This window comes from Myotis davidii, unplaced genomic scaffold, assembly GCF_000327345.1.
Source record: "Myotis davidii unplaced genomic scaffold, ASM32734v1 scaffold1832, whole genome shotgun sequence".
Taxonomy (NCBI): domain Eukaryota; kingdom Metazoa; phylum Chordata; class Mammalia; order Chiroptera; family Vespertilionidae; genus Myotis; species Myotis davidii.
Window position 1 is genome coordinate 588,553 of NW_006283151.1, and position 8,682 is coordinate 597,234.

Genomic DNA, 8,682 nt, shown 5'->3' on the forward strand with positions numbered 1-8,682 from the left:
TAGTGATTCCACTTCTAGGGTGGGAGTAAGGGGGAGAGATCAAGCAAAGGACTTGCATGCATGCATAGAAGCCTAACCAATGGATACAGACACCAGGAAGGTGAGGGCATGGGTGGTGGGGTGTGGGGCAGTGGGGCTATAAGGATATATATTTAATATCTTTTTTTTAAAATATATTTTATTGATTTTTTACAGAGAGTAAGGGAGAGAGATAGAGAGTTAGAAACATCAATGACAGAGAAACATCAATCAGCTGCCTCCTGCACATCTCCTACTGGGGATATGCCCACAACCCAGGTACATGCCCTTGACCGGAATCGAACCTGGGACCCTTCAGTCCGGCTCTATCCACTGAGCCAAACCGGTTTCGGCCCAAAGACATCTTAAAAAGTCTTCAAAGGGGCCCAAATCTTCACATTTACACTGGATGAAAAGTCCAGGTGATTCACCAGTCCATTTGCTTTTTTACCACGGTTTCTTGGAATATAGCTTCATGTACAAACTGTCACATAATATATGCAATAAATAATAAATATTGCCTGGCCAGTGTGACTCGGGGGTTGAGTGCCGACCCATGAAACAGGAGGTAATGGTTTGATTCCAGGACAGGTCAGATGCCCAAATTTTAGACTCATTTCCAAGTAGGGGGCATGCAAGAGGCAGCTGATTGATGATTCTCATCATTGATCTCTCTTTCTCTCCCTCTCCCTTCCTCTCTTTGAAATCAACAAAAACATACTAAAATATAATAATAATAATAAGTACCAATTGATTGGCTGATTTTCACTAGTGAATTGCAATCAGTATCATTAAATAATTTTTAACCTTTCCTTTCATCCATTAAGTCATTTATTCATTTGAAACATTTATAATGTGAAAGAAAAACAGTAAAATGGAGTTGGTATTGTCAGGAGAACAATCTAAAGTGGATCCAGGAGGTTTCCAGGAGACTGAGTTAACACACTCCCTCAATATGAAACTGAACTTTTGAACTGAGCTAAACCAACAGGCACTGCACCGCTGAATTCTCTATTACAAAATAAAAATTCCACCTAGCAATAGACATTAATTAATCACATACAGCATAATGTAAGTCCGCTTGCCAGCACCAATCACAGCTCTTTGAAAGCAACTTGTAACCCTCTTTGGAAGCCCCTCTTTTTCTGTCTTTATAAACTCTGCCCTTTCTTTCTTCCTGGGAACACAATTGGATTTCTACCCAAATCTCTATCTCTTGGATTTGCAATTCTTAAACGACCCCCAAATAAAGCTTTTGTTTGCTTTGCAGTTCTTGTTCAAAGTTGATTGATATGTAAGTGCCAACTCTACAACAGAACTATGTTAGGCACTGGAGAAACCAAGATGAAGTAGTTGCTATATTCGTGGAGCCCATGGTCTAGTGAAGAGACCTGTAGACATAGTATATATTCAGGATTCCTGTAAAGGAGATAAAAGAGGCATAAGAATTATGAAAATCATCACATTCCAATCTTCTAGCCACTTTGATCCTGATCTGCTTTCTTAAAGACAGCAGTCTCCTCACTGTAATCATACATGGCACAAGAGGCAAAGGAGCTTTCTCGGGCCTCTTCTATAAGGACACATAGTCCTAATCACTTCCCAGAGGCCCCACCTGCTAATACCACCACATCGGGCATTAGGTTTTCAACATAGGAATTGATGTGGAGGGTTGGGAGTGGGGGGGATGGCGGCAAACATTCAAACTATAGAGACTTCCAGAGAAATTATTTTTTGATAAATGGAGAATCCTTTTTTCATTTAACATCTGGTATATTTGGCCCATGAAAATAGGTGGTTTTCCTCTTTATAGGTTCATATATTTTCTCACTGCTGACATAGCTTCTAAATTCTAGGCCTCTCCTTTTGGTAAACCACCACCATTGCAATTGATAAGAATGGCTTTCGATGCTGACTGCAAAATAAAGGGGTAAACTCTGTTTCTTCTTTCCTTAGGCTTTATTTTCTCATTCTAAGGAAATATATATTTTTCATTGGGCTGTTTATTCCCAAGGCTCTTAGACTCAAAGCACATTGCTATGGCGATCACTGCAGTAAAACTGTTTCTTTATATGCTTTTCTGCTTAGCTCCGGGAAAATTTGCTGGATTAAATTAGCCACAGGAGGGCTCCATTGCAGTTTGTGGGGGGAAAACCATTCTGCAGTTGTACTGTCCTAGCACACAATTGTATCTCTGCAGTTTTCAATAGCTCATAACTATTTATAAAGGTGAAATAACAAGACAGGGCATGTTGCTCAGAGACATTTAGAATGTTCATTAAAAAATTCCAGATAATTTTCTGGAAATCTAGAAAATGTATTTTGTGAGAAATAGCACAAAAATGAGACCAGACATGATTAAGCTTTATTTATTTTTTATCTTAAGCATTTTAAAACTCACAGCAGCAGTTTATGTTCAGGCTATGCAATTTATGGGTGTCTAATGCATAAAAAATACACTTACCGTTATGCATTATCCATTATATTTTTTCCTGTCAACCAAAAAGGCTTTTTATTATAATCCAGCCTGACAGGCCAGATGCTGCATATCTTTATTTTCATCTGTAACAGTGCTTCCTAACATCAGTCCACAGGATGATAATAGCTATTATAAGAAGAAAAGTATGGGACTCCCCGGTGAAACAAAATCGAATGCAATTCCTTACCACAGAACTTATTAGCACCTCACTCTGACTCTCTTTGAGCAATGTATCATGTATGTTTGTGTCTCTTCTTTAGGGATTGAAGGCAAGTTTTCAAAAGTTACTGTATTAAAAAAAAAGTCTGAAAAGAGAAGGTAAAGTCTGGGACCATACCTATTCTGAGAAATGGTGAAAAAATATGGGAAATAGAAATTATTCTATGCCTGATACTTTTGGTATTTCCACTTGGATCTCACTCACAGAAGTCACAGCAACTCCTATAGGAATTACAATATAGGGACAGACCCAGCAATGGTTTGCACAACAGAGTTTTGAAGTTCTTGTTCTCCAGCAGCTATCAATGATTAAACTTACTATTTTATTTATTTTTTAATATATTTTTTATTGATCTCAGAGAGGAAAGGAGAGGGAGAGAAACATCAATGATGAGAGATAATCATTGATTAGCTGCCCTCTGCAGGTTCCCTACTGGGGATTGAGCCCACAACCCGGGCATGGTTATTGGTTTATTTTTAATTTGGAAAAAATGTAGTAAGTAGCCAGAGAGTCTAGTAAGTATAAAATTTCAGTGATGACTATGTTTGAGGATTAAAAAGCACATGAGGATAGATATATTGGCTCTAGGGGAAGAAATTAGTTTTGAGCCACACTTCAAACTGCTGGGTTTTGTTGTTGTTTTTCAATCCTCACCTGAGGATATACTTGACGCTCTGTCCACTGAGCCAAACCGGTTAGGGCCTGAGGATATACTTTTATTGATTTTAAAGACAGAAGGAGAGAGAGAGAGAGAAAGAGAGAAACATTTATGCGAGAGAGAAACATCCATTGGTTGACTCCATTATGCAATCTCACTAGGGATTGAATCCGAACCCTGGGTACCTGCCGCCCTGACCAGGAATCAAACCCACAACCTTTTGGTGTGTGGGATGATGCTCCAACCAACTGAGCCACACCAGCCAGGGGTGAACTGCTGGTTTTGAAGAAAAATTACTAGTCCTCATCATTTCCCAAGGATATTACTCTATAAATCAACAAACATAGGTAATATGCACTTTTTAAAAAAAAACCAAAAAGGCATTTTTGTGGCTAAATAGCAGTTTATATCACATTTCCTAACAATTCCCTGAAATTCAGAAGTGATTGCCTTTCTCTGAGCAGTAAATCAATTTTTCTTAGTTTTGACAGATCTACCCTCCAGGTCATTGCACTATTTTATTCCCTGCCTAGTGTGATTCTATTGACTATTCTTTTCCCTCTTTCACATTTCTCCCCTATAGTCTTTAAACACACACAAAGATTAAAACACGGGACTGTGAAAATAGACCCTCCTATGTAAAGATATGTCAGATCAAATCCTGCTGCCATGATAAAGAAATAAAGAGGTGAGCCCTGGCCAGTTTGGCTCTGTGGATAGAGCGTTGGCCTACGGACTCAAAGGTCCGGGGTTCGATTCTGGTCAAAGGTACATGCCCGGGTTGTGGGTTTGTTCCTCAGTAAGGGGCGTGGAGGAGGCAGCCAATCAAAGATTCCCTCTCATCGTTGATGTTTTTATCTCTCCCTTTCCCTTCCTTTCTGATATCAATAAAAGTATGTTAAAAATTGAAAAAAAAAAAAAAAGAAACGAAGAGGTGAAACAAACACAAGCTCCAACTCAGGAAAAACTTGTGGGAGAACATGTCTGGGACATGTATCAGCTAGACATCCTCTTCTGTTAGAATTTCTTCTTAAGGGCTACTGAAATATGAAGATTATTGAATTTCCTGTCCCAGTTAACTCTTATACCATCTCCCAGTTCTTCCTACTGACATTATTACCTTCAGTCAAAATGAGATGTTGTCTTAGCCCCTACCTTGACCACCCTTTAGTTTCCCTCACTTTCTTCCCCTGTTTATGTTATTCTCCAACTCCACTTCCCATTTTGGAAAGTTCTTCCCAGAGTTCTGAAGAAAACAATGTTGGTTTGTGTCCCCGATCCTTCACTTCCCAGCTATGTAATTGGACACATGACTTGATATCACTAGGCTTTATTTTCCCCATTTGTAACTGCAAATAACAGTAGTACGCACTGCCCAAGGTTGTTGAAGAGATTAAGTAATAATATGTATGTAAAACATCATATTGAGCTACTGGTATTACACAACTGAAACAGGAACTATAAAGGAATATAGGCAGGTTTAGGGAGTTTTTAGAATTGGGGTCCACAGAAGAAAACACAGGGCTACAGACTGGGGGAAGGTACATTTCCATAACACAAGGAAGCCAGATGCAGTTACATCTCCATAAAATAAGGGAACTGGAAGTAGCCAAGAAAGGTCTATATTCACAAAATAAAGGAGGAAGAAAGCCCGGAAGGAATAGGACAATGAGGAGGAGGGCCTCAGGAGTCACTATAGTAACCGATCTAAGGGAATAGTGACCAATCATTGGGGATATCAAGGCACCAGGATCTGCAGCCTTTATAAGCCATAGGGAAAAGGAACTCAGTGGGATCCTTTCCCCCTCCCCATGTGGGAGTCTGTACTTGTTCGACTCCAGCGGACAAAGAATCTGGGTTCCAGTCCAAAAATTCTGTATCATAACCTTCAAGTTTTAAATTCACTTCCCATTTCCTCATAAAGTCTTCTCTGTTAATCCATGTTGGAAAGGATACTTTTCTTTGTTAATTTCTTACAGCACTTATGACCATAGGGCCTTAATATACATAGCCTGTTGCGTGCATGTTTCTCATCTGAACTAGAGAGACATTTTCTGGATGGCAGAGAGTGTGTCTTATGCAGTATCTAGCACAGTGTTCTGTATATAGCAGACATCCCATAAATTATTATTAAATCAAAAAGTCAAATGGATAATTCAATGAATTGGTTGAGTGAATAAATGATTTAGGTGCTCAAAAACCACTTTTGCTCCTCGTAATCCATTACTCACTTGGAAGGCCTAAAAATGCCTGAAGGAATAAAGAGGATTTCTGGAAAATTCAGCTCCTGGGGACCCCAGCACCTGAGTGAGTGGCTGTCCAGGTGTGGGAGTAGGAGGCCAGAAAGGAGAGAGAAGCTGCAGCCCCACTTTCCCAGGCATGCCTTAGCCTTAACGTTTAATGAAGAATAAAATATTAACTTATTGCACCAGACTGAACATATGCATCACTGAATCAAGACTAATGTTTAATGACGTGACATTGCCGGAAGACTTCTTGTTATTTGAGAGTGACTTATGAGTTTTTATTCAAATGCAAGACAAAGAGCCTGCCTGAAATAGTGGACTTGAATAGTCAAGTGGGAAAAGATTGTTTTCTGATTTCACCCCAGGACTCCTGCTGCTAATGTAATTGCTCCATGAGGTTGATTCAGTGTTGACCTTGACCTGTTGAACAACAGCAAGAGGTAGAAGTGTTTGCAGGTGTTGTGAGTGGAAAACAGGTTCTTTCACTGGATCGCCAGGAAAGCATTCCAAGGATCCACACATGGGAGATTGTGGTGTGGCAAGATGATTTATTCAGTATGTAAAAATCAAAGGAGTTCCCCTCCTGAGTTTCAAATGTCCCCTCTCCCTCTGTCCTGTCATGGAAAAAGTCCAACCCTGTCTTAGGGCCAAAACAAAGTCAGAGGCCGCTGTTTCTGTTATAAAGGCTTAGTCCTTTGGAGCCTGTGCTGTCTGCTGCAACCAGGTAGCAGCTAGGCCCACAAGGTCACGTGTTCCGGGGTTGGTGAGCACATAAATGAACTGACCAGTGTGTTACCAGGTGACAGAGAGAGGAAGAGGAGGAGGGGGTGAGAGAATGCTCTTTGTTCCCCTGGGGTTAAAACCAGGAGCTTTTTCAAAATAAGCAACCAACTTCCTAAGCTTTCCTGGGCTTGCATTGGGTCCATCCCCTAGCCCAGTGGTTGGCACACTGCGGCTCACGAGGCACATGCGGCTCTTTGGCCCCTTGAGTGTGGCTCTTCAACAAAATACCACGTGTGGGTGCGCACGTGCAGTGCAATTGAAACTTCGTGGCCCATGCGCAGAAGTCGGTTTTCGGAAAGGAGATAGAGACGAAACAAGTATACAAGACAAGTGTGGATGGGAGAGTTGGAAGGGGTCGACCTCAGCGAACCTACCTCAATCAGATTGAGGACGTTTTTAACAAAGGCCAGCTTAGGAGTACCCTAATTAAGTTAATAACAGTGTACCTACCTATATAGTTTAAGTTTAAAAAATTTGGCTCTCAAAAGAAATTTCAATCATTGTACTGTTGATATTTGGCTCTGTTGACTAATGAGTTTGCCGACCACTGCTCTAGGTCATATAGAAAAGATGGAGCCACACTTGCAACTCCTCATCTTTTACTTCTTTCTCACCCCAAACTTCTCCCCTCTCCCCGCCTCAGTGACAGAACTGTGAAAAACTAATAAATGGTAGCCTCATTTAAAATGGAGCTGGGAGTCTAGAAGAGACTGACCTCAACAGAAAATGAGTACCCTACATGTCTGACAGGAAGTGACAGTACTTCACTACCTCAGCAGGAGCAAGAAAAGACTCCTCCTTGCCTCGGAACAGCCCAGCCAATGGGAGGCTGCCATAACCCAGCCAATGGAAAGTCACTGTACTTTGAACTTTTGGACTCTTCTCCAATGGACTCTTCCTTTATAAAAGGACTTCCTAGTCCAAAAAAGAGAGTCCTCTTCTTTGTTTCTCTGGGCTTCCACAAGGTTCACCATTAGACTGCATGTCCCAAATTGTAGTTCTTTATTGTTCTGAATCAGCCCATTTTGCAGGAGAAATATCTGGTTGGCTATTTGTTTAAGGTCAACAAGATCCCCCTCATCTCCTGCAATGACCACCCTGGGTTACTGCCAACCTTTGGCTTCTTGGGCCTCACAGCACAAGTCAGGAGCAAGCACTCCAAGTTCCCAGGCTCTCAGGGAAGTTCTGATTCTTCCAAAAATCTATTATATTAAAAAATATATATGTGTCTATTGGGATGTAATTGTCAGTTGCCATGGTATTCTGTGCAAACTGAAGCTATTTTATCCTGTGGGATGCTTTCAGAGAAGTCACCATGCAGTGTCTGTCACAGAATGAATTGCTACTATACCCAGTTTGTTTTCAGGTTGCACCTCTAGCTGTCTAGCCCTTCCTTGAGGTTGTCATTTTTATCAGCTGCACCTGAGACCAGTGCTCACAAATTATTACACGTGAAATGGTGAACTCTCACTTCAGAGTTCACTGGGATTATCTTGGGGAGGAAAAGATGTATTTTGAGGGCTGACCAAAATAGGACCTAGGTACATTTGTTTTCTTTTTCTTTTTTTAAAAAAAATATTTTATTGATATTTTACAGAGAGGAAGGGAGAGGGATAGAGAGTTAGAAACATCGAAGAGAGAGAAACATCGATCAGCTGCCTCTTGCACACCTCCGACTGGGGATGTGCCCGCAACCAAGGTACATGCCCTTGACTGGAATCGAACCTGGGACCCTTCAGTCTGCAGGCCGACACTCTATCCACTGAGCCAAACCGATTAGGGCCATTTGTTTTCTTTTAATGCCTAGGGATTTGAGTAACAACAACAGAAGCCAGGTTTGGCTGTAGCATCATAACAATCACTGTTTCAGTGGCAAAAGGTAGAACTAAGCTCAGCATGTTTGTTTTGTCATCTCTCCAATTTCCTTTTCACCTGCGACTCACTGCCTCTCCAGTCCCCAGTGCCTCCCGTTATTTCCCACTTTACATCTCTGCTAGGTCGTAATTCCTGGGCAGTGGCCCCTATCACAGATTTTTCTGTGATAGCTTATCAATGCTAAGATAACAACAGTACGGAAAAATGACACAAATCAAGCTCATGCTACTCTTGAGCATCGGTGGCTGAATGCATGACATTTGGGGCTTGAGAGAAACTGCATTTAAATTGTAATGGGAACGAAAACCTTGGAAGATGCTAGTGTAGCATGAGTCTCAGCTCAAACCAGCACCATAAGGGATTTATTCTCAGTGGGGATTTGGTGGAGGATTTGTGGTACCCG